The sequence below is a fragment of the Moschus berezovskii genome, chromosome 13, assembly GCF_049115385.1.
Source record: "Moschus berezovskii isolate FMDL1 chromosome 13, NW_MosBer_1.0, whole genome shotgun sequence".
NCBI lineage: Eukaryota > Metazoa > Chordata > Mammalia > Artiodactyla > Moschidae > Moschus > Moschus berezovskii.
This window is the reverse complement of record NC_142472.1, coordinates 2,930,555-2,953,121: the sequence shown is the minus strand read 5'-3', so window position 1 is coordinate 2,953,121 and position 22,567 is coordinate 2,930,555. Positions and strand designations below refer to the sequence as shown.

Below are 22,567 nucleotides of genomic sequence, written 5' to 3'. Positions count from 1 at the left end.
CGTCTATTAGAGCTCTACAAAGCTGAGGAATAGAAGCAATCATTTATAGACTAGATTTGATAAAGCAATGGTTATTTTCCAAGATAGTAAAACAAGCAGGTTATACCTATACATTTCCCGTTAGAGACGGACGTACATACCATTTCTACGTTAACATTTATAGGATTATCAGGAAGACACTTATTAAAAGGAGTCATTCCTTGGGCTATTTAAAACCTTCCTGTGTTGTCCCAGTGAAAGGTGTATTTGGAACAGATTTAGATGCAAGAAGATTTTATTTTTAAAGAAATAAAAGATGACACAGACAGATGGAGGGATATACCATGTTCTTGGATTGGAGTAATCAATACTGTGAAAATGACCACTCTACCAGAGCAATCTGCAGATTCAGTGATATCCCTACCAAATTATCAATGGTATTTTTAACAGAATTAGACAAAAAATTTTACACACTGTATGGAAACACAAAAGACCCTGAATAGCCAAAGCAGTCTTGAGAGAGAAAACCAGAGCTGGAGGAATTAGGCTCCCATACTTAAGGCTATACTACAAAACTGCATTAATCAAAGCAATATGGTACTGGCCTCAAAACAGAAATACAGATCAATGGAACAGGATAGGAAATCCAGAGGTAAACCCACACACCTATTGCCCCCTAGTCTCTGACAAAGGAGGTGAGACTATGCAGTGGAGAAAAGGCAGTCTCTTCAATAAGTGGTGCTGGGAAAACCCGGCAGCCAACATGCAAGGTAATTTGTTTTCTATGCCCAGTACACCGCATTATCAAGACCAGCATGGACACCATAAACATCTTCCCACACTTGAACTGAACAGTTCAGCAGTGTTTAATTAGGTACTTTTGTATGTTGACTTCTAATTCATTGTTGTATTTTGATCCTTACTCCAAATCAAGCACATCCTGATAACAGGGTCTGCATTTCCTCCAGTGCCCAGGTCAGCATCTGTTTTCATGGCAGCTGATCGACAGTCTCATACAGCAGCAGCTTCTGTGTCCTAGCTGCGTTTCTTGTTCTGCGATGCAGGTTGGGCCTCTTAGTGAGTACACTCCCTGGTGCACGTTCACTGAGAATGGTTTATTTCTTCATACCATGCTGTAACACACCTTAGAAATGCAATGTCGAAAGCATCTTTCCCCATCCCAGCACTTTAGTATTGGATTAGGAAATATTTGGAATAAAGCAGTTTGGTCTTCCCACTCTACCATAATATCTCCTTGCAACATCATCTAGATGTATCCTTAGTGACATACACCAGTTTCCTATCATAGATTGTGTCCCCAGCACCTAACACAGGACCTCATACAGGACTGGTGGCTACTACTTCAGTTGTTCGGTTCAGTTCAGTCACTCAGTCATGTCCGACTCTTTGTGACCCCGTGGACTGCAGCACGCCAGGCTTCCCTGTCCATTATCAACTCCCGGAGCCTGCTCAAACTCATGTCCATCGAGTTGGTGATGCCATCCAACCATCTCATCCTCTGTCGTCCCCTTCTCCTCCCACCTTCAGTCTTTCCCAGCATCGGGGTCTTTTCCAATGAGTCAGTTCTTCTCATCAGGAGGCCCGAAGTATCGGAGTTTCAGCTTCAGCATCAGTCCTTCCAATGAATATTCAGGATTGATCTCCTTTAGGATGGACTGGTTGGATCTCCTTGCAGTCCAAGGGACTCTCAAGAGTCTTCTCCAATACCACAGTTCAAAAGCATTAATTCTTCTGCGCTCAGCTTTCTTTATAGCCCAACTCTCACATTCATACATTACTACTGGCAAAAGCATAGCTTTGACTAGATGGACCTTTGTTGGCAAAGTAATGTCTCTGCTTTGCTGGCATATTGAGTGCAGCGCTTTCACAGCATCATCTTTTAGGATTTGAAATAGCTCCACTGGAATTCTATCACCTCCACTAGCTTTGATCGTAGTGATGCTTCCTAAGGCCCACTTGACTTCACATTCCAGGATGTTTGGCTCTAGGTGAGTGATCACACCATCGTGGTTATCTGGGTCGTGAAGATCTTTTTTGTACAGTTCTTCTGTGTATTCTTGCCACTTCTTAATATCTTCTGCTTCTGTTAGGTCCATACCATTTCTGTCCTTTATTTAAAGAGCCCATCTTTGCATGAAATGTTCCCTTGGTATGTCTAATTTTCTTGAAGATATTTCTAGTCTTTCCCATTCTATTGTTTTCCTCTATTTCTTTGCATTGATCACTGAGGAAGGCTTGCTTTCTTTGGGTTTAAAAAAAATTATGGATGGGTGTCCTGGGACCCTGGGGAGGAGGTAAGATTGCTAGATAAGATACAGGATATGCAGTTAAATTTCAGATAAACAGCAAATGTTGAATCTGTTTTCCTTGCTTTTTTTTCCATCAAGAGGAGATATTTCTCTGGTGTTTACTTAACATACAAACTAAATATCAGAATAGAAGCGAGAACGTTGGTTTCTATTGTAAGCATCCAGAACAGATTTTTTGTTGTTTCTCTGAATTCTTTTTATGAATGTGAATTTACTTATTTCTCAAAAATTTAATAGTTTTAATAAATGATGACTGGCATGTAATAAACAGCACCTGTTTTTCGGTTTAAAAAAATGACAAATTTTGACATAAACCTACATCTCAGAGGGCTTCCCTGGTAGGTCAGATGGTAAAGAATTTGATGACAATGCAGGAAACCTGGGTTCAATCCCTGGGTTGGGAAGATCCCCCCAAGAAGGGAATGGCTACCCACTCCAGTATTCTTGCCTGGAAAATTCCCATGGACAGAGGAGCCTGCTGGGCTACAGTCCATGGGGTTGCAGAGTCAGACACGCCTGAGTGAGACCAACACTTTCACTTTCGTTTCACATCTCAGAAACCCTCTCACAAATCAAGATGGTGAATGGGCCCAGTGGGTCCCAAAGGAGCCCTCCTGCCCCTTTTGTAGTCTCTCCTCCTTTCCCATCTCTGCCTCTTCAGCCCCAAACAAGCACTGATGCTTCTGTTCATTGTAAATTAGTTTCATTTTCTAAGATATTTTACAAATGGAATCCTCAATTGTGTGCTCTTTTTTTTTTTAATCTGACTCCTTTGGCTTACCATAATAACGTTGACATTTCACCATGTAGTGGTGTGTCATCAGTGTTTAGCTGGGTTGTATGCCTTTTGAATGTTCACTCGCCTGTTGGTTTTTCCCAGTATTGCTATTATAAGTAGAGCTGCCATGAACACTTGTGTCCCAATCTTTGCATGCATGTTTTCATTTTAGGGATGGACATGGGGGTAGAGATATAGGAGTGGGATGACTCAGGCATATGGGTAGCATATGTTTAACTTTTTAAAAAATACCAAACTGTTTTCCAAAATGGTCATACCATTTTGTATGCCCACCGGCAGGGTATGAAACTTCTAGTTACTCACATCCTCTCCAACTCTTGGTGTGATCAGTCACGTCGTTTGTGACATTCTGATGACTATAAGCCAGTATCTCACTGTGGGTTTACTTTGCACTTCCCTGATGACTAACGGTGTCAACCACCTTCCCATGGGCATGTTTGGTACCCATCCATCTTCTCTGATGAATTTTCTGTTCGGATGTCTTGCCTAATTTTGTTCTGTGCTCATTGATTTTTAGAGTTCTTTATAGATTCTGAAGACACGTATGGATTAAACATTTAATTAGCAAGCATTTTCTCCAAGATTGTATCCTATCTTCTACATCATGAAAAAGGTTGCAGAGAACTGGTGTTAATTATTCTTTAAATGAAGTGAAGTGAAAGTCGGTCAGTCATGTCCAACTGTTTATGACCCCATGGACTATACAGTCCATGGGATTCTCCAGGCCAGAATACTGGAGTGGGTAGCCTTTCCCTTCTCCAGGGGATCTTCCCGACCCAGGGATCAAACCCAGGTCTTCCACATTGCAGGTGGATTCTTTACCAGCTGAGCCACCTTTGAAGCCCAAGAATACTGGAGTGGGTAGCCCATCACTTCTCCAGGGGATCCTCCTGACTCAGGATTTGAACTGGGGTCTCCTGCGTTGCAGGCAGATTCTTTACCACTGAGCTATCAAGGAAGCCCATTCTTTAAATATTTGGTAGGGTTTACTAGAAATACCATTTAGGTATGGAGATTTCTTATTTGGGAGAATTTTAGGTATGAATTCAATTCATCTAATAGTTCTAGGGGCATTCATGTTGCCTGCTTCATCTTGGTTGGATTTCAGTAATTCGTAGTTTTAAGGAGTTGCACTGTTTAAATCAATAGTTTTCTCTGTTAGTATAGAGGGTTGTTTGTGACATTCCCTCGCTACACTTTTAATAGCTACAGGGTCTGTGACAGCACTCTGATAATTATTTTTCATTAGATATCAAACGTTATGAGTTTGACTTTTTCAGGTGGTATTTTTTATTTCAATAAATATTCTTGTATTTTTGTCTAAAAAGCAGTTAAGTCACTTGGAAAAGTTTGTTGTTTAGAGTTTTCTCTTACTTGCTTTGTTTGTTAGAACCAAGTCAGTGTGTAGTCTGGGCCTAATTGTTTCATGCTGCTGACGCACAGCAGCTGAGTTCTTTTCCTGGTGCGCAGTGAATTGTGGAATTTTTCACTCTGGCTGATGGGGAGAGCCCTACACCCTTCCTCCTTTGTTGCGGGGGTGGTTTCCTCTCCTCCATGCGGGTGGCTCTTTCTCAGGGCATGGATGGTTTAGTCCCTTGCATGTGGTGATTGCTCTGCTGCTCGAGACTTGAGGCGGCTCTGAGGCCCTCTGGCGTCTTCTCTGGTGTGGCTCTGTCTTCTCAGATTGTGAATTCCAGTTGCCTTGGCAGCCCTCGTCCTCCAGCGCCATCTCCTGCCCTCAGGGAGAGCCTCAGGTGTCGCTTGGGATTCCTCTTTTAACCACAGACACCCTTCCCAGGACAGGCCGTAAGCTGGGGAGCTCCCAGGCCCTCAACCATCTGTTCTCTGTCCCTCAGGGGTCACTGCCCTTCCCTGTCAAGTGTCCACTGTTTCACATATGTTGTCCAATTTTAAATTGTTTGAGGCGGAGAGTCAAACTGACCCCTGTTCCTCCATCTTGACTGAAAGCAGACATTTATAAACTTATTTTTTTTTGTATTGGTTTCCTACTAGATGGCAAGTTCCTCTATTAAATTATCTCTGGGCTAGCTCATGAGTACCTGTAATCTATTCTTTCAACAGAAAACTTCCTAAAATGAACACTATTATTTGAAGGCTTGTGTATTTTAAAGGTAATTCTTGATAGTCTGGATAATGGTACGCTTTTCTCTTTTGATCTTCAAATTATGTATACCAGTTTTTCCTAAACATACTTGTATCTCTGAATAAAAATTAGCATAGAGCAGCTGGTATTTTATAAAATGATGCTAGACAAGAGTTTGGATAGGAAGTGGAGGCGAATACTATATTTGTTTGAATGTGCATGGGATTTTAATTAAGCTAAAATTAAGCACGTTAGAAATTGTCCAGGAAGCTGATGACTTTTTTCTTAGGCAATTCATGGCTTGGAAACGTCTATGACCAAAATGGCCAGAAATGCATATTTGCATGCAGGGCCCTAAATAGACTTATGAACATTCTGCCCCCCATCCCATGAAAAAAAAAAAAAGAAAAAAAACCTTAGACTCAAGAGAAAAGTTTCACCTGCTTTGCCCACAGTAGAATTTTATGAGTTCACAGGAAATTTTTCATTCTCTAATGGATGATCTACCAGCCATTTAACCCAGGGAAACTCTGAGACATAAAAAGATCCTTAAGGCATTTCAAAAATTAATAAGTAACAAGGATAGGGAGATATGCTTTTTTAAAAGTACCTTTCACTTACATTTCTCATATGTTATCTCACAGATCTTTGCAACCACTGCACACAAATATTGCTATAGCCATTTATCAGGTCAAGAATAAGGCTCAAAAAGTTAAGGTTTAAGCAAATACATCTGGCCTTTACTGTGTACTGTTGCCTTCCATTTCAGTGGTCAGGGAATCCCAAAGAAAGGCAATGTCAAAGAATCTTCAAACTACTGCAAAATTGCACTCATCTCACAAACTGGCAAAGTAATGTTCAAAATTCTCCAAGCTAGGCTTCAACAGTACATGAACCGAGAAATTCCAGATGTTCAAGGTGGATTTAGAAGAGGCAGAGGAACCAGATATCAAATTGCCAGCATCTGTTGGATCATAGAAAAAACAAGAGAATTCCAGAAAAATGTCTACTTTTGCTTCATTGACTGCAACAAAGTCTTTGACTGTGTGGATCACAACAAACTGGAAAATTCTTAAGGAGATGGAAATTCCCAGACCACCTTACCTGCCTCCTGAGAAATCTGTATACAGGTCAAGAAGCAACAGTTAGAACAAGACATGGAACAATGGACTGGTTCCAAATTGGGAAAGGAGTATGTCTAGGCTGTATAGTGTCACCCTGCTTATTTAACTTGTATGCAGTACATCATGTGAAATGCTGGGCTGGATGAAGCACAAGCTGGAATCAAGATTGCTGGGAGAAATATCAATAACCTCAGATATTGGCAGAAACAACACCCTTATTGCAGTAAGCGAAGAGGAACTAAAGAGCTTGATGAAAGTGAAAGAGGAGCGTGAAAAAACTGGCTTAAAATTCAACATTCAGAAAACTAAGATCATGGCATCCGGTCCCATCACTTCATGGCAAATAGATAAGGAAACAGTGGCTGACTTTATTTTTTCTGGGCTCCAAAATCACTGCAGATGGTGACTGCAGCCATGAAATTAAAAGACGCGTGCTCCTTGGAAGGAAAGTATGACCAACCTAGACAGCGTGTTAAAATGCAGAGACATTACTTTGCCAACAAAGGTCCGTCTAGTCAAAGCTATGGTTTTTCCAGTGGTCATGTATGGATGTGAGAGTTGGACCATAAAGCTGAGCACCGAAGAATTGATGCTTTTGAACGATGGTGTTAGAGAAAACTCTTGAGAGTCTTTTAAACTGCAAGGAGATCCAATCAGTCCATCCTAAAGGAAATCAGTCCTGAATATTCATTGGAAGGACTGATGCTGAAGCTGAAATACTTTGGCCACTTCATGCAAAGAACTGACTCACTGGAAAAGACCCTGATGTTGGGAAAGACTGAAGGCAGGAGAAGAAGGGACGACAGAGGATGAGATGGTTGGATGGCCTCACCGACTCAGTGGACATGGGTTTGAGTGAGATCCAGGAGGTGGTGAAGGACAGGGAAGCCTGGTGTGCTGCCGTCCACGGGGTCACAAAGAGACATCACTGAGTGACTGAACTGAGCTGACTAATATACATAACACATACAGTAAAACATATAATACGTATGTAATACTAGAAACAACTGATCTGTTTCTGAGAAACAAAAAGGCTATTTAACACAGGCTTTGAAATGTGTGTATACATATGTGTGTGTATAAAAAAGACATAAATATATTGTGTATATATTGTATATATTATTTCCTCAAGATTTTCACGTCATTCATTCATTTCATTAAAAAAAAGTCTTCTTATGAAACTGTGGACGTATCATTCATTGAAGTATTTAATATTAAGTAGCAATCACACATGCAACCTAACAAAGTGCAGCATTACATGATGCCTGTCCTTTATCTCCCTCTGAAAGTTATTTTATTTCTTGCCCTAAATCTTACCCAAGAATTCTCTAAAGACCTACACGCTTGGGCGCTCAAAGACGTCTCTGTAACAGTTATTCGTCAGAATAGTATTGAGCTCCTTCACTCGACCTGAGGCTGTGCTTCGTGGTAAGGACACAAAGACGCGTCTGTCTTACCCCAAGTCTGATGTGCCTCCCGGGTTGCGATGGTACCACGGTTGTTGTCGGAACCTAGAAGGGAAGCCCGTGACCCCACCGGACAGAATTCCGGGAGGACTCCTGGGTGATGGTGACGAATGAGCTCCTGGCACGAGGTCATGGAGGAAACCCCAGACTTGAAGCGAGACCTAAGGATCGGATTCGAATCAAGGGAGGCGTTCAAGAGCATCCGAAGGCGTCCCAGGAGAATATTCTCGTTGCAGAAGCCTGAGTATATCAGACAGAATGAGAGCCCAGAGGAAGGAAGAACTGTGTGTTTTAGGCACAAAACCTCGGCTACCCTGTACCTTGGGTACCCTTAGCTACCCTGTAGCTGCTGCTGCTAAGTCACTTCAGTCATGTCCGACTTTGTGTGACCCCATAGACGGCAGCCCACCAGGCTCCCCCCTCCCTGGGATTCTCCAGGCAAGAACACTGGAGTGGGTTGCCATTTAAGCATTAAATGTTTAAAGCCGTGTGATGATGTGGTTTCATTCCCCTTCAGGCTGCATCGGGAGTTGGCACACGACGAGCCACGGGCCACACCGGTTGGCAGCCTGGTTATTAGGAGAGGGTCATCGGCGCACAGCACCATTGGTTGACGTGCTGCTTGTGGCTCCGTTCACCTTGCACAGGCAGTAAGTGTCTGTGTGTCCCTGTGCTCAGTCGTGCCCGAGCCTTTGAGACCCCAGGGACTACAGCCCACCAGCCTGTGCTGTGCATGGGATTTCCTGGGCCAGAATACTGGAGTGGGTTGCCATTTGCTTCTCCAGGCGGTCTTCCGGACCCAGGGAGCTAACCCTCATCTCTCGCATCTCCTGTATTGGCAGGCGGGTTCTGTACTGCTAGCACCACCGACAAAGGGAGGGTTGAGCCTAGAATATTTGCTTTGGGGTGAGATCACTGTTTGTCATGGTGTGCTGACCCACACACTATAGGGTGGTTAGCAGAATCCCTGGGAACCACCACCAGATTCCAGGGCCATCCCCTCTGCCATCATGACATCAAAACACGTCTTAATTCAAGACACACTTAAATGTTGAAGAAGTCTCAAGCATCATGCATCTTAAACCATTTGGATTTATTCAGTCAATATTTTCAAATAGTAATAATAAGTAATCAAGATTTAATATGACAGGTACATGCACATCTTATTTCCCTCAAGCTGTGGGTGTGCTGGGTTCTAAATCAAAAGTGCTCCGTTCCGTTCAGTCACTCAGTCGTGTCCGACTCTTTGCGACCCCGTGAACTGTAGCCTACCAGGCTTCTCCGTCCATGGGATTCTCCAGGCAAGAATACTGGAGTGGGTTACCATTTCCATCTCCAGGGGATCTTCCCGACCCAGGGATCGAACCCGGGTCTCCCGCATTGGAGGCAGACGCTTTAACCTCTGAGCCACCAGGGAAGCCCCATCAAAAGTGCTAGTTACTCTTAACTATCAAAGCATCCCTGTTATAGCCTTCAAGAGTGGCATATATCTGTATTTAAAGTGTCACATTGAAGAGGAGGCTTCCCTGGTAGCTCAGCTGGTAAAGAATCTGCCTGCAATGTGGGAGACCCCAGTTCGATTCCTGAGTCAGGAACATCCCCTGGAGAAGGGTTAGGCTACCTAGTCCAGTATTCTTGGGCTTCCCTGGTGGCTCAGCTGGTAAAGAGTCTGCCTGCAATGCGGGGGACCTGGGTTCGATCCCTGGGATGGATAGATGCCCTGGAGAAGGGAAAGGATACCCACTCCAGTATTCTGGCCTGGAGAATTCAGTCTTTGGGGTCACCAGGAGTCGGACACAGCTGAGCAACTTTAGCTTCGCCATTGAAGAGGGAAGAAATTAGACGTTAAATTACCTTTTGATCCTATGTTCTTAAAAATTACATTCCTTGCATTTCTTGGCTCAAGATGACAACTCAGTTAACTAACATTAGAATTTACTACTTGCTAATTTTCCATGACTCACCACAATGCAAATGTCAATTTTGTCTTTTTTTTTAGTTTCTCTTCTTTCTTTTCACATAAGTTTTGAAGGCTACCTTCCATTTAGTTACTACAAAATGTCTGCTGTATTCCCCGTGGTGCACAATACACCAGTGTCTCCTTGAGTCTGTCTTTCGCCCAGTAGTTTGTACCTCTGCTCCCCTCACCCCTCCATTGCCCCTCCCCACACTGGTAAAACTTTGTTCTCTGCGTCTATGAATTTGCCTCTTTTATGTTAGAGTCACTAGTCTGTTGTAATTTTTAGATTCCGTGCATAAGCAGTGTCACACAGCATTTCTCTTTCTCCATCTGACGTATTTTACTCAGCATAGTGCCCTCCAAGTCCATCCGTGCTACTGCAAATGGCAAAGCTTCATGCTTTTTCATGACTAAATAATATTACATTGTATATATGTACCACATCTTCTTTCTGCATGCATCTGTTCATGGACACTTAGGTTGCTTCCATGCCTTCTGCAACTTTAAATAGTGTTGTATCTTTTCAAATTTTTGGTTTTGTGCTTTTTGGATATATACCCAAGAGCGGAATTGCTGAGTCATCTGGTAGTTTTCTGAGAAACTCCCGTACAGTTTTCCATACGGGCCACACCAATCAGTATATTCCCACCAACAGTGTATGGGGCTCCCTTTTCTCCACGTGCTCACCGACATTTGTTATTTGCAGACTTGTTGGCAACAGCCACTCTGGCCACTGTGAGGTGATACCTCATTGCAGTTTTGGTTTGCTCTCCCCTGGTGTTTAGGGATGTTGGCCATCTCTCCATGCGGCTGTTGTCCATCTGTTTCCTCTTTGGACAAGTTAAGAACCCGTTGTTCAGTCGCTCAGTCTGATTATACGATGTCTTTTAACATTAATACTTTTTGGACGGTACTTACATACAATGTGCATATTGCGTCGTATGTAAGCCGTAAAAATAAAGAAAGTTCTGCTTGGTGAAGTGCTTTGGTGACGACATAGATGAACCTAGGGGACATGACGCTGAGTGAAATAAACCAGACCCAGAAAGACAGATACTGTGTGATCTCACTTATATGTGGCTCTGAATAGTCAAACATCATAGAAACAGGGAGTGGGGTGGCAGCTGCCACAGTGTGGAGGGAGGGAGAACAGGGAGGTGACGGTCAAGGGGGACGAAGTGTTCACTCTGCAAGACTTGTAAGTCCCGGATGCCCATGTGCAGCATTGCACCTATAGTTATCGTTGCTGTCTTGTGATCTCAAAAACGTGCCAAGGGAGTAAATCTTACGTAAGTGTTCATAGCACAGGTGAGTAAATAGACGCAATTTTAGAAGTCAGAAGGAAACTTTTGGAGGTGGTAGTTGTGTTTATGGCATTCACAGTGGTGACGGTTTCACAGCTGTTGTCCAGTCACTAGGTCGCGTCCCACTCTTTGAGACCCCATGGACAGCAGCAGGTCAGGCTTCCCTTGTCCTTCATCAGCTCCCAGAGTTTGCTCAAACTCATGTCCATTGAGTCGGTGATGCCATCCAACCCTCTCGTCCTCTGCTACCCGCTTCTCCTCCTGTGCTGTCTTTCCCAGCATCAGGGTCTTTTCCAACGAGTCGGCTCTTTGCAGCATGTGGTCAAAGTACTGGAGCTTCACCTTCAGCATCAGTCCTTCCAGTGAGTATTCAGAGTTGATCTCCTTCAGGATGGACTGGTTGGATCTCCTTGCAGTCCAAGGGACTCTCAAAAGTCTTCTCCAACACCACAGTTCAAAAGCATCAGTTCTTAGGCACTCAGCCTTCTTTATGGTCCAACTCTCACTTCCATACATGAGCGCTGGAAAAAAACATAGTTTTACTATATGGACCTTAGTTGGCAAAAAATGTCTTTGCTTTTGAATACAGTGTCTAGGTTTGTCGAAACTTTTCTTCCAAGGAGCTTTTAATTTCATAGCTGCAGTCATTTCATAGAGGTACAGTTATTTCCAAACTCACCCAGTGAATGCATTAAATATGCACACACTTCAATAAAGCATTTTTTATATAATTAATATTTTCCAAAGTTAGCAAACATAATTGGGTTCAAATACCAAACCCCAAGTCTTCTTTCAGCTCTCGTCACACACTTTCTACAGTAGACATTCAGAAGAGAGTTTCATCGCTGTGGGAATCGTGAGAGCTTGTTTCAGCTCCAGGCTGCTCCTTCAGACATAAGAGTAAGTTCATTCCTCTTCATGATCTGCTAACCAATTGTAATAACAATGATATTCAGAGCAGCAGGTTTCTATGGTTGTAAGTAACTCAGTTCAGTATATGAACTCGACATAAACATATTGAAACCATAAAATAACTGGCATTCGCCACCAATCTCCATAAAATGCTTCAGCCATTTTCAAGGAGAAGTGTCTTCTCTCTTTAGTAGGGAGAGAAACGCTCTACTGTTCAGAGAAACAACAACTAAAGCAACAAATAAATATCTCCAACAAGTAAACCAACCTGCCTCAGTTTCCTGTTCCTACTCAAGCATAAGAGGTCAGACTGACCCCAGTGGATGTTTGATTAGAGAGTAAATTGATTTAGGGACGAGGTAATTTTACTTAAGCCACAAAGCTTAGAGAGGACTCTCATTTTGGCTTAAACAGCAAATGAACAGCTGTTCTTTTCAGTTTAGGGAGACAAGCTGTTCCAGTACCTGATAAATACAGGCTATGGCTCAGCCAGTACATTCTGCAGAGCGTAGATGAGGGGGCAGGATGGAGCCCAGCAGCCTCCCCATCTACCGACAGTGCTCAGCACCCTCCTGGCCACGTGTGACGAGATCGGAAAACGACAGGGTGGGGGTCCTTGGCCACAACGGTTATTTCCGCTCCATCACAGATCCCAGCTTTGAATGTCCCCACAGTAAATGACCCTGCCGTGTGGTGTGTGCACGGGTGGGTATTCTCTATGTAAAGATAAGCTCAGGCTGTTTTGGACCCAAATACAAACCTGACCAAGAGAAAGATGCCCTGAGGTGCAGACTGTTCAGGAAACGGAACCCTGTGTGTATTTCACACCAGGACACTTCCGAGCATTTCACTTCCATCCTCTTACTACAAAACCAGCATATCGTTCTGTTGTACAGTTCAGATGAGATGGTGGGGCCGGCGTGAAGTCAGAGAACTTGAGAGCTTTGTCATGTAAATTCTAGGCAGGTGCTCTGGATTCATTTTTTATCTGCAGATTGGTATACTGGCTTAGTCCCAGGAGCCGAGGTAGAGTTTCTCATTCTTTTTTTGTATTATTCGGCTCCCATATTGGCTGGGATGAGAACCTCTGGCTTAATTACATGTCGTGCATGAATGGACGCCGCAGGACTGAGGCAGAATCTCCGGGCAGGCTGCGTGGCCACAGGATGAAGGGGGAGACGCTTCCAAGGAAGTGGCTAGAGTGGCAGTGGACTTGCTTCCTCCGTCGTGGTCCGTGGTACCCGCCGCCTTCACCCTGCTGGCTGCTCAGAGGCTGCAGCCAGTGGACACCTTAGTGATCACAGCCAAGGAACACGGCACACATTTGGTAGAACTCACACCAAAAGGGGAAGGGGAGGAGGGCTTTGCCCAGGCTCTCAGCTGGCCCAGTGGGTCGGGCCCAGAAGCCCTCTCCCTCCTCCGTGTTATCTCTTTTCTCGTGTGTCTGAATCTTCACCAGCCATGACGCACAAGCCAGGCCCTGAGTTTGAATTTTGAATGCTGTGTTTGAGAATTGTAACAGATCAATGCCTAGTAAATATGCATATGATGACATTAAGATAATTGCCTAATAACATTATTAGATTAATAGCCACAAGAGCAGTACCCCCAGTGTAATGAGAGGGGAAAAGGAGACAGAAGGAGAAAACAGCCTTGATTTGGAAGGTTCGGTGTAGAAGGCAGTAGTATGGAGTCTGGCTGTTGCCATTTCCTGTTGCTGATACTCCCCACTTATCCATTCACCTGTACGATGGTTACCTTTATCTTCTCAAGCTGAGTGGAGGCGAGGAGGGGAGGGAGGGGAGCCCACTGGCAACTTTCAGGCTGAGGAGGTCCAGTCACCAGGCACAGCAGAGGCAGAGAAATGAGGGGAGCGGAAGTGGTTCGATAGGCTCAATGCAGAAGGTCGTGGGAGCTGATAGAAGGGGGGCCGGGGCACGTGGCAAAGGCTCCACGTGACCCGATAACCGTCTCAGGCTTTGTTCTGCAGGGTGAGCAGGGGCCACGGTGGGACTGCAGGATGGCAAAAGGCAGGGCCCACCCAACCCACAGGCGACCCCTTGGGGGGATAAAGCTCAGACCAACCTACATCCCGGGGAGGGGACTTCTAAACCTTAGGTGTTACAGAACAAGAGAAAAAGGGACAGGCAACACTGAACACAGATTTTTGTGTGAACTGGAGGATTCTTTTTGACAACTTCCTCTGTTTGCTTTCCTATCCTTTTCTCTAAAAGGAAGAACAAGCGATCCTCTTCAGTTCGAAAGCACTTGTGCGAATCCTCTCTGTGTGTGTCTCATCTCTCCTCCTCGTCCTCCCCGCAGCCTCCACGCTGAGATAGATTTTATTTCTCTCTCAAGCCCACTTGTGCTCCTTCATCTTCATACATCTCACTATTTTCATGATGTATGTCAGCCCCGTTGCTAGGCAGCTGTTACCCTCAACCCACCACTCAGCCTCCTGAATGCTGGAAATTAGCCCCAAATAGCTAGAAAATCACCCTTCCGCACCTGCACTGTGTTTACTGTGAGAGCAGAATACAAGGAGCAAAATGACAATCCAGGCACATGTGTAGAAGGGGCGAAATGCATCCTGTTTTCCCCCAGCCAGACAGCTACGTTTGCGCTGGACGCCAGGTAGAGAAACCACACAGGGCCCTATATGAAAAATATCAAGGGAATGAATGGTTAGAGAAGAAACTGCATCCTCATCGTTCTGGAGCTAAAAATTAATGGACAAGTTAACCTGGAGAAAAGCAGAAATACACAAAAATAAGCAGGGGGAGTATGTAGAATCTGTAGATTTCTACCTGCGCTGCCTGTAAGGTCTGGCCATTCTTCCTTGCGTCTGAGAAACAAAACCTTCGCCTGATGTCTTCTTCCGTCTTTCCCCTGAGGGAGAGCTCCCTCCAACATCTTCCCCTTCCTGTGGATTATCCAGGCCTTTCTCTGGGAGAATGAGTTGATCAGGAATCCTCAAACATCCTTTCATTGTTCTCAATGAAATAATTAAAATAAGTCCCTAATAAGAGAAATGCCATCATCAGGTCCTGAAATAAGAATATCACATCTTTCCAGAGATATTATTTTAGCCAGAAAAAGGCATGTCTTGTCTTTCAGCACATGCAGTAATTAGAACACATCTTGGGCTTCCCTAGTAAAGAATCCACCTGTAATGCTGCAGACCCGGGTTCGATCCCTGAGTTGGGAAGATCCCCTGGAGAAGGAAATGGCAACCCACTCCAGTATTCTTGCCTGGAAAATCCCAGGGACAGAGGAGCCTGGCGGGCTGCAGTCCCTGGGGATACACAGAGTCGGGCATGACTGAGCGACTTCACCCGGTGACCAGTGTGTCCCTTGGCAGAGTATGCGGCTTGTAATAGGCGCTCAGAGAATATTTGCTGAATAGAATTAAATTTTAAGTGGTTTTGAGGTTGAAACTTTCATGAAAAAATTTTCTTTGAGAAAGAAGGGAGGAAATGAACATTCAACAAACGATTTCAGGAGATTGCATCTAAGTTTTTTTTTAAGCATTAGCTTAATATGTATCGTTTGTATTTTTCTAAGGCAGTGATTCTACAATGTCATGGGAGTCAACTGAGAGTCATTACAATGTTTGACCAGATGCCTGCAGTTACTGAATGAGCTCTTTTATTGTTTCTAGGAGCGTGAGGGACAGAATTTCAAAATTGTTCTTGAAACTAGAAGGAACAACGCACTTGAAAAGAGGAATATTCATTTCATCACTTTCCTCAGATTCTGCTTTGCATTTCTTAATTGTTAGCTTCTTCTCTGTTACTGCAAGTTCAACCTATCCCCCTTAGAGTATAGAGACCCCAGAAGGAAAGGATCAGTGATGCGGTTCTTTCACGTATACTTTTGTAAGTGGCGGTCACATTTGCTACTATTCCATCATCTTCTGGATTCTGTGAGTACACCGAGGAGAGTTTTCATGAATCCTTGATGTAGAAAGAGCACTTAGTGATGAGCATGGGCGCCGTAAAATTTTTCAGTAACTGTGATAGGCCGTGAGTTTAAGCTCCGGGTGTTGGTGATGGACAGGGAAGCTTGGTGTGCTGCCGTCCAGGGGGTCGCAAAGGGTCAGATACGACTGAGCGACTGAACCGACGGACTGAACTGTGCTAGAACTTGCTGTGATTTTAGCTTGTAGACCAGCAGGAACGGGAAGTTGAAAGTCATCATAGACACATTTCACAAGAGACGTGAGACAGATGGAGCGTCTAACACAGTTTTAGCTTTCAACCCCAAGAGAGCCCCGAGTATTTCGCATCATAAAGGAAACAGACCCAGTTTCCTGCATGGTCAGTGCTGTCCTGTCCAGTCAGGCAGAAGGTCGGGACAGAAAAGAAGCTGACCCCAGCTGCGGCATGGACAACCAGGGAGGCGCCAAGTCTGGCTCGGGGGAGTTGGTGACATCTGGCCCACACTTCCTTTGGGAGTTTGGCCTCCACTCCCCTTCTGGGTCTCCTGAGTTGCACGACTGTTGCCTTCTGCTTATGGAGAGTTCGCCCAGGAAAATAAGTTATCTTCCCAGACTTCTCCAGCTCAGCCAATGTCAACTTCATCCTCAGTCTCCTCGGTCAAGATACTTGGGGTCATCCTCTCTTTCCTTCCCACCCACATCAGTGCGTGTCAGAGCCTATTGGATCTGCCTCACATATGGACCGAGTTTGTCACTTCCCACCATTTGGATGAGCCACATCCTGGGAGGCTCTCCCCAGCCCCCTACTCATCCCCTCTGCCTGCTCTCTGCCTCGCAGCTCTGATGATTCAAGTGTCCACTGATGTGGCTCATCTGCCCAAAGCCTTGCTCCCTAGGACTCTCCGGTCCCAGATGAAGCCCTGCACGTCACCCGTGGGGGTCCTCGTCCCTCCCCTGTGGTTACCTCTGGGTCCATCTCCTGCATCTGCCCTCCCGTCTGCGCTGCTCCAGCCGCCCCGCCCGCTTTGTTCTCTGAGCATGCGCACACGACCCGCCCCAGGCTGCCGGACCGCAGACCCCCAGTTTGGATCCTGTTCACCCGAGAGGGTCCTGCCCTTTCCTGATGAGCAGGAATCTGCTCACCCTGAAACCTCCCCTGCTTCATTTTTCTCCGTCCCTCTTGGATCTGGCCTCCTTCCTCTTTTACATTTCTATTCTCTGTCTCCATCGTGGAACAGAAGGGCTTTTGTCCGTTTTGCTTCCTGCTGTGTTGCTGGAATCTATTGTGTGCTCTCAGATGGTAAAGTCCACCTGCAATGCAGGAGACCCCGGTTTGATCCCTGGGTTGGGAAGATTCCCCTGGAGAAGGAAATGGCAACCCACTCCTCCGGTATTCTTGCCTGGAGAATTCTATGGACAGAGGAGCCTGGCGGGCTACAGCCCATGCGGTGGCAAAGAGTCACACACGACTGAGCGACTGACCCACTTGTCTGTTCATTTTCTGCTGCGTTCCCAGGATCTGTTTTGTGCTGAGTCAGTTTTGGTTGGTTGCTTGAGTGAGCCCGGATGAATGAAAGAGAGGACGCAATTCTGGACATGGAACTAGATACCAGTCACATCTCTCATCCCAGATGGGGCTGAGACAGGAGGGGGTCAGCTGGAAGAGTGAGCATTGACTTCTTACGGTTGGCTGGTCTCTCTGGGGCCCAGGGAAGGTGTCAGCCTGGGTGGATGGAGGCGACCATCTCCTGGACCACAGAGGCCAGGGATGTGTGGGAACAAGAGAGGAGAAGCCCCTCCTCCATACCCCCCACCCCCTGTGCTCAGGACCGTGTGCGGTTCTGCAGTGGTCATTACTGTTCGGTCTGGGACAGATGTCTCCGGGAGGCCAAGCTTCAGTGCAGGGGTGGACCCGTGACTCCATCTAGAGGTGACACTCAGATTCCAGAGACAAGATGTTTTTAATTACATTAAAATAGAGCACCTCACCCTGTCTAAGATGACGCTCTTGTCTTTTCGGTTGAAATGTCAGAATTATACCACTTTAAGTGTCAAAAGAACTATATAAAACGAGAAGAGAAAGGCACCGCGTGTTAAGACTTTTGTTCTGACTTGTTAATACTGTATTCAGATACTTGAATTATGTCAGTTCCATTATCCGTGATAATTAGCAGAGTTGCAGAATGAGACAGTTATAAAAGAATAAAGAGATAATATGAGTGATTTCATTTCATTGTGTAACCGGTTAAGTGGTGGAAATGCGCTGATTTTCCTGAGTGTTTGAATGAGTCTGTATTTCATTAGGAGCTTCGTTTACTGCCAGAGGAAGGCTCAGTCACCCAGAGGTCAGAGAACCAAGGAGTCCCATCTCTGCGAGTCCCGCCCGCTGGTGGCCCCCATGGGTTTGGCCGTTTCAGACGTTTTTGCCCAATCTCATCCCTTTTACTCTGGAGCCGTCTGGGGCTGGGGAGGCTTCCTTTGTGCCTTGAACGACCGACGCTGGTGGAGACACCGCCTCTGGAGTCAGCCCGCCCCAGTGCAGTCCGGGCTCAGCCCCTTTCACGTCTGTGTCAGGTCTCTTGGGGGTGCTTTGAACCACAGAAACAGATTCTCTCACAGTTCTGGGGATGCCAGCGGGGCCCCGGCCCTCTGAGACCCTTCCTTGCCTCTCTCTAGCTTTGGGGGTGGCCCCCCAGTCCTTTCAGCTGCATCATCCCACTCCCGCCTCCCTCGCCAAGTGGTGTCCTCCCTGTGGCTCTGTGTTCACACAGCATTTCTCCCTCCCGTGGGATTCGGGCCCTCCCTGCTGACGTCATCCTAACTGCGTTGCATCCTTCAAGCCTGTTTCCGAATCAGGTCACATCCATGCATCCACTGTGCTCTGCTTAGTCATCAGTGCTCTCTGACTCTTTGCGCCCAGCCCGCCAGGCTCCTCTGTCCACGGGATTCTCCAGGCGAGAATGCTGGAGTGGGTTGCCATTTCCTTCTCCAGTGTGTCTCCTGCATTGCAGGTAGACTCTTTGTCCACTGAGCCATCTATCTATTCGGGGCAGTGGAGGGTGTGGGGGGAACACAATTCAACATCATCCATGTCAACTTGGGCAAAGGATTTCCTTTCCGTGACCATCAGCTTCTCACTGTTGAAAGAGGGTAGTCATCCAGACGTGCTGCGCCTTCAAGGAGCGTGGGAAGCAGCAGGTGAAAATTCCTGGCACTTGTTTGGTGCTCGAGAAACGTTCGTCCCTGTCCTCCACTCCTCCAGCCCAGCTTCTTGGCCTCCCAACCTTGGTCAGGATCAGCTTGCTCACAAAGCTCCTTTGGATTTTTCCATACCACCTCACGGGAAAACCTCAAAGAACTTTCTGGCCAACCCACTAGTTCCTTTCTCCGCACATAGACAGTTCTGTAGACACCACGCGATGTGCAGAGACGACCCACTGCCCTGGGGAAGATCACTCACATCGAGGACAGATAAAAATTAAATTCACCTTCATCGCACAACGTAGAATTTGTGTCACATCCTGAGGAGCACGCAGGTACCGTACTGAGATTCCTGCTCGGCGTCTTGCCGAGGACCTCACAGCAGATTTGCTGCAAAGCTGAAACCTGAGTCTGGGTTTAGGTCCCCAGTCCAGTTTCTTTCCTATTCAGAAACATTATACAATTCTGTCAGTTGTCACCTTTGAACCCGTCGAACGTGGTAACGCATAATCCCGTGTTGTCTGCTGATGCCCTCAGGTCATGTGCCAGCATCTCTGAGGAATGTCCATCACCTTCAGGTGGTCCCTCCACTGCCCTCTGCGGTTTCCTCCTGCTTCCCAAGCCCCCACACACAGCCTCTACTATCCCTGCTTCCTCTGCTCTGTGCCAGCCTGGAAAGGCCCTCTTCGCTTCTGCAGCAACCACAATAAGACCAGCTTAAAAAAAAAATACAGCAGATACCAAGTCCAGTGCCTGCTGGGTAGGAAAGCATATTCTTCCCTCTTATCAAAAAAAAAAAAAAGGAAAAATAATCACTGGATATCATCTGCAGATCGTCTTAGATCATTCGGTGTGATCAAAACGATGAGCGAGCTTTCAGAGCCTTGCCTCTGGCACTCCAAATGCATGTTCAGTCTCTGCTGCTATTTTTACTCCCTTCTGTACCCTGAGTTAATACATGAGCAAAAATCTAGGTTTGAGCGGGAAGCTATGTTGCTGATGCTGCCATATTTATTTTGCCTGACTCATGGCTAGCAGGGCGATGACGATGCTCGATCCGGGGCAGATAAAATGGTGAGTTGTGGGGGACAGCGCTAAAAGGATTTTAGAGAGGAAACAAAAGTCTGCTGTTGAAAAGGTCACACCAGTGTATTTTCTCAGGGTTTATGCTGTGCCCCAGATCCATAGTTCCTGCTGCACTGCCCCCAACCCCCAACCCCACACAATGGACACCTAGTTTCTCTTCTGTACTTGCAGAAATGAAGAAGTAGTGTGGCTGCCAGTGGGGCTTCCCAGGTGGCTCTAGGGGTAAAGAATCCATGTGCCAGTGCAGGAGACTTGAGAGACATGGGTTCAACCCCTGGGGCAAGAAGATCCCCTGGAGGAGGGCACGGCCACCCACTCCAGTATCCTTGCCTGGAAAATCCACAGAGGAGCCTGGCGGGCTACAGTCCACGGGGTTGCGAAGCATCAGACGCGACTGGGTGACCGAGCATGCCCACGTGACCGCCAGTGGGACACGTCCAGCCCTGTCAGTGCTCGGGTGGGGAGGGTGGAGGGAGGTGGGCAGCCAAGCGTGCAGGGGATTCACTGCTTCCCTTGGGAAGCAGAGCACCTCTTAGAAGATCCCAGATTTACTGCAACAAACTTTAGATGGAAAGCTAACATGTTCCACAGAAACTAACAGAGAATTGTGGTGATTTAACGATCGGCAGTAAGTTCCCAGGGTGGCCCAATGTGAGGATTATAAACACACCAGACACAGCCCCTGTGTTTCTCTTCTCATCCCCCCTCGTCTTCCTCCCCGCCCCTCCCCCCTCTCCTAATGCTGTGTTGCTTGCATGTCAGGTTAAATGCCGTAAGTGCAAATGAAAATTTTGCATCCTTTTTTTTTTTTTAAATGGGTCATATAATCTTAAAAGACAGTTTTTTTTTTAATTTTAGAAACCCAGAGGAAAACTTTATATAGCCATGAATTTCAGCCAAGAGTGAAATTTAATTATTTGGAAGAATTTTCCAGGAATAAAGGGTCCTTCTAGAAGATTTAAAGCACTCAGTCTCTACTCTGTGGGGGTGCTTCCCTACCTCTCACTTAAATAAGACTTCTGGGTGCTTTGGTCTTCCTTTATTATAGATTCTAACTACATCTGGATTCACTGTCACACATTGATAAAGAATGCTGGAATATCTTATCTGAATCAGTTCTAATGAGGTGGATGAAACTGGAGCCTATTATACAGAGTGAAGTAAGCCAGGAAGAAAAACACCAATACAGTATGTTAACACATATATATGGAATATAGCAAGAGGATAACGATAACCCTGTATACGAGACAACAGCAGAGACTCGGATGTGTGGAGCAGTCTTTTGGACTCTGTGGGAGAGGGCGAGGGTGGGATGATTTGGGAGAATGGATTGAAACATGTACATTATCATAAGTGAAACGAAGCTGACGTGATTGGGGGCTCCCCCGTTCCTTCTGGAAGTGTATAAATTAGCCTGGGATAGAACCTGCACACTGAATTTACTAATTAAGAAATGAGAAACCAGAACTATAAAGGTGGCATAGAAATACAAGAAACTGTTCTTAAGTAATCTTTTAAAACTTTGAACAGAGTTACAGATTTTACCATTTGTTATAAACTGGTATATATAATTTAACCAGAACCAAAAGAAGATTAGTATTGTGTGAATTCTGAGGCACTTTCAGCGTGTTGTAGGAATAACGTGGACTTTCTGAGGTTCACACATTCATAAGTGAACGGACTGTGTCTCGTGCCTTTGTTGGGTTTCTGTGAGCTGTAGTTTCTGGGGAGTGAGCAGCTCTCATTCCTGTAACTTGTAACCAGTCATTCGTGTGCCTCCTTCATGAGGATCCAGTGCGGCTGTGGTGCTGTTATCCCTCTGAGAGGAACTCTAACTCTGTGTAAAGCCCCCAAGGTCTGTTACTTATTTTTATTTTATATTGTACTATATTTCATTTACAGTGTTGTGTTTGTTTCAGGTGTATAGCAAAGTGATACAGTCATATATATATATATGAATTAACAAAAGCAGTTCCTGTCTTTTGATGGGGTGCTCATGGTTTATAGCATAAATGGCATTACTTTGAGAGAGGGATGACTTAGGTATGGCATTGGGTTTTGTTTCTTTTTGCAGCCTGGGCAGCTGTAAAATAACTTAATGTAGCTTTTTACAACCGTGTATTCTATAGTATTTTTTCATTTGGTGAAATTTTTAACTGTTAATGTTTTTGGCATTGTGCTTTGTACCATTTATTAAATAAAAATTTTAAAAAAAGAATGCTGGAATATCTTAAATGGTGTATTTTAAGAGTATTCTAAAAATTTAAATGAGAACTAACAAATTCATATTCTTTCTCTTTGAACGCCCTTTTGATAAGTGGTTTACATCTCTCCTGGTAGTATTAAAGGTACATTAGAGGAC

The 22,567-nt window shown here is 45.4% G+C and overlaps 1 protein-coding gene across 1 annotated transcript in view; it reads left to right on the top strand.

Annotated features, from left to right (window-relative positions):
- The window catches only part of MYO16 (myosin XVI), a 478,842-nt gene that overhangs the window by 359,894 nt on the left and 96,381 nt on the right, over positions 1–22,567 (top strand). The window lies entirely within an intron of this gene.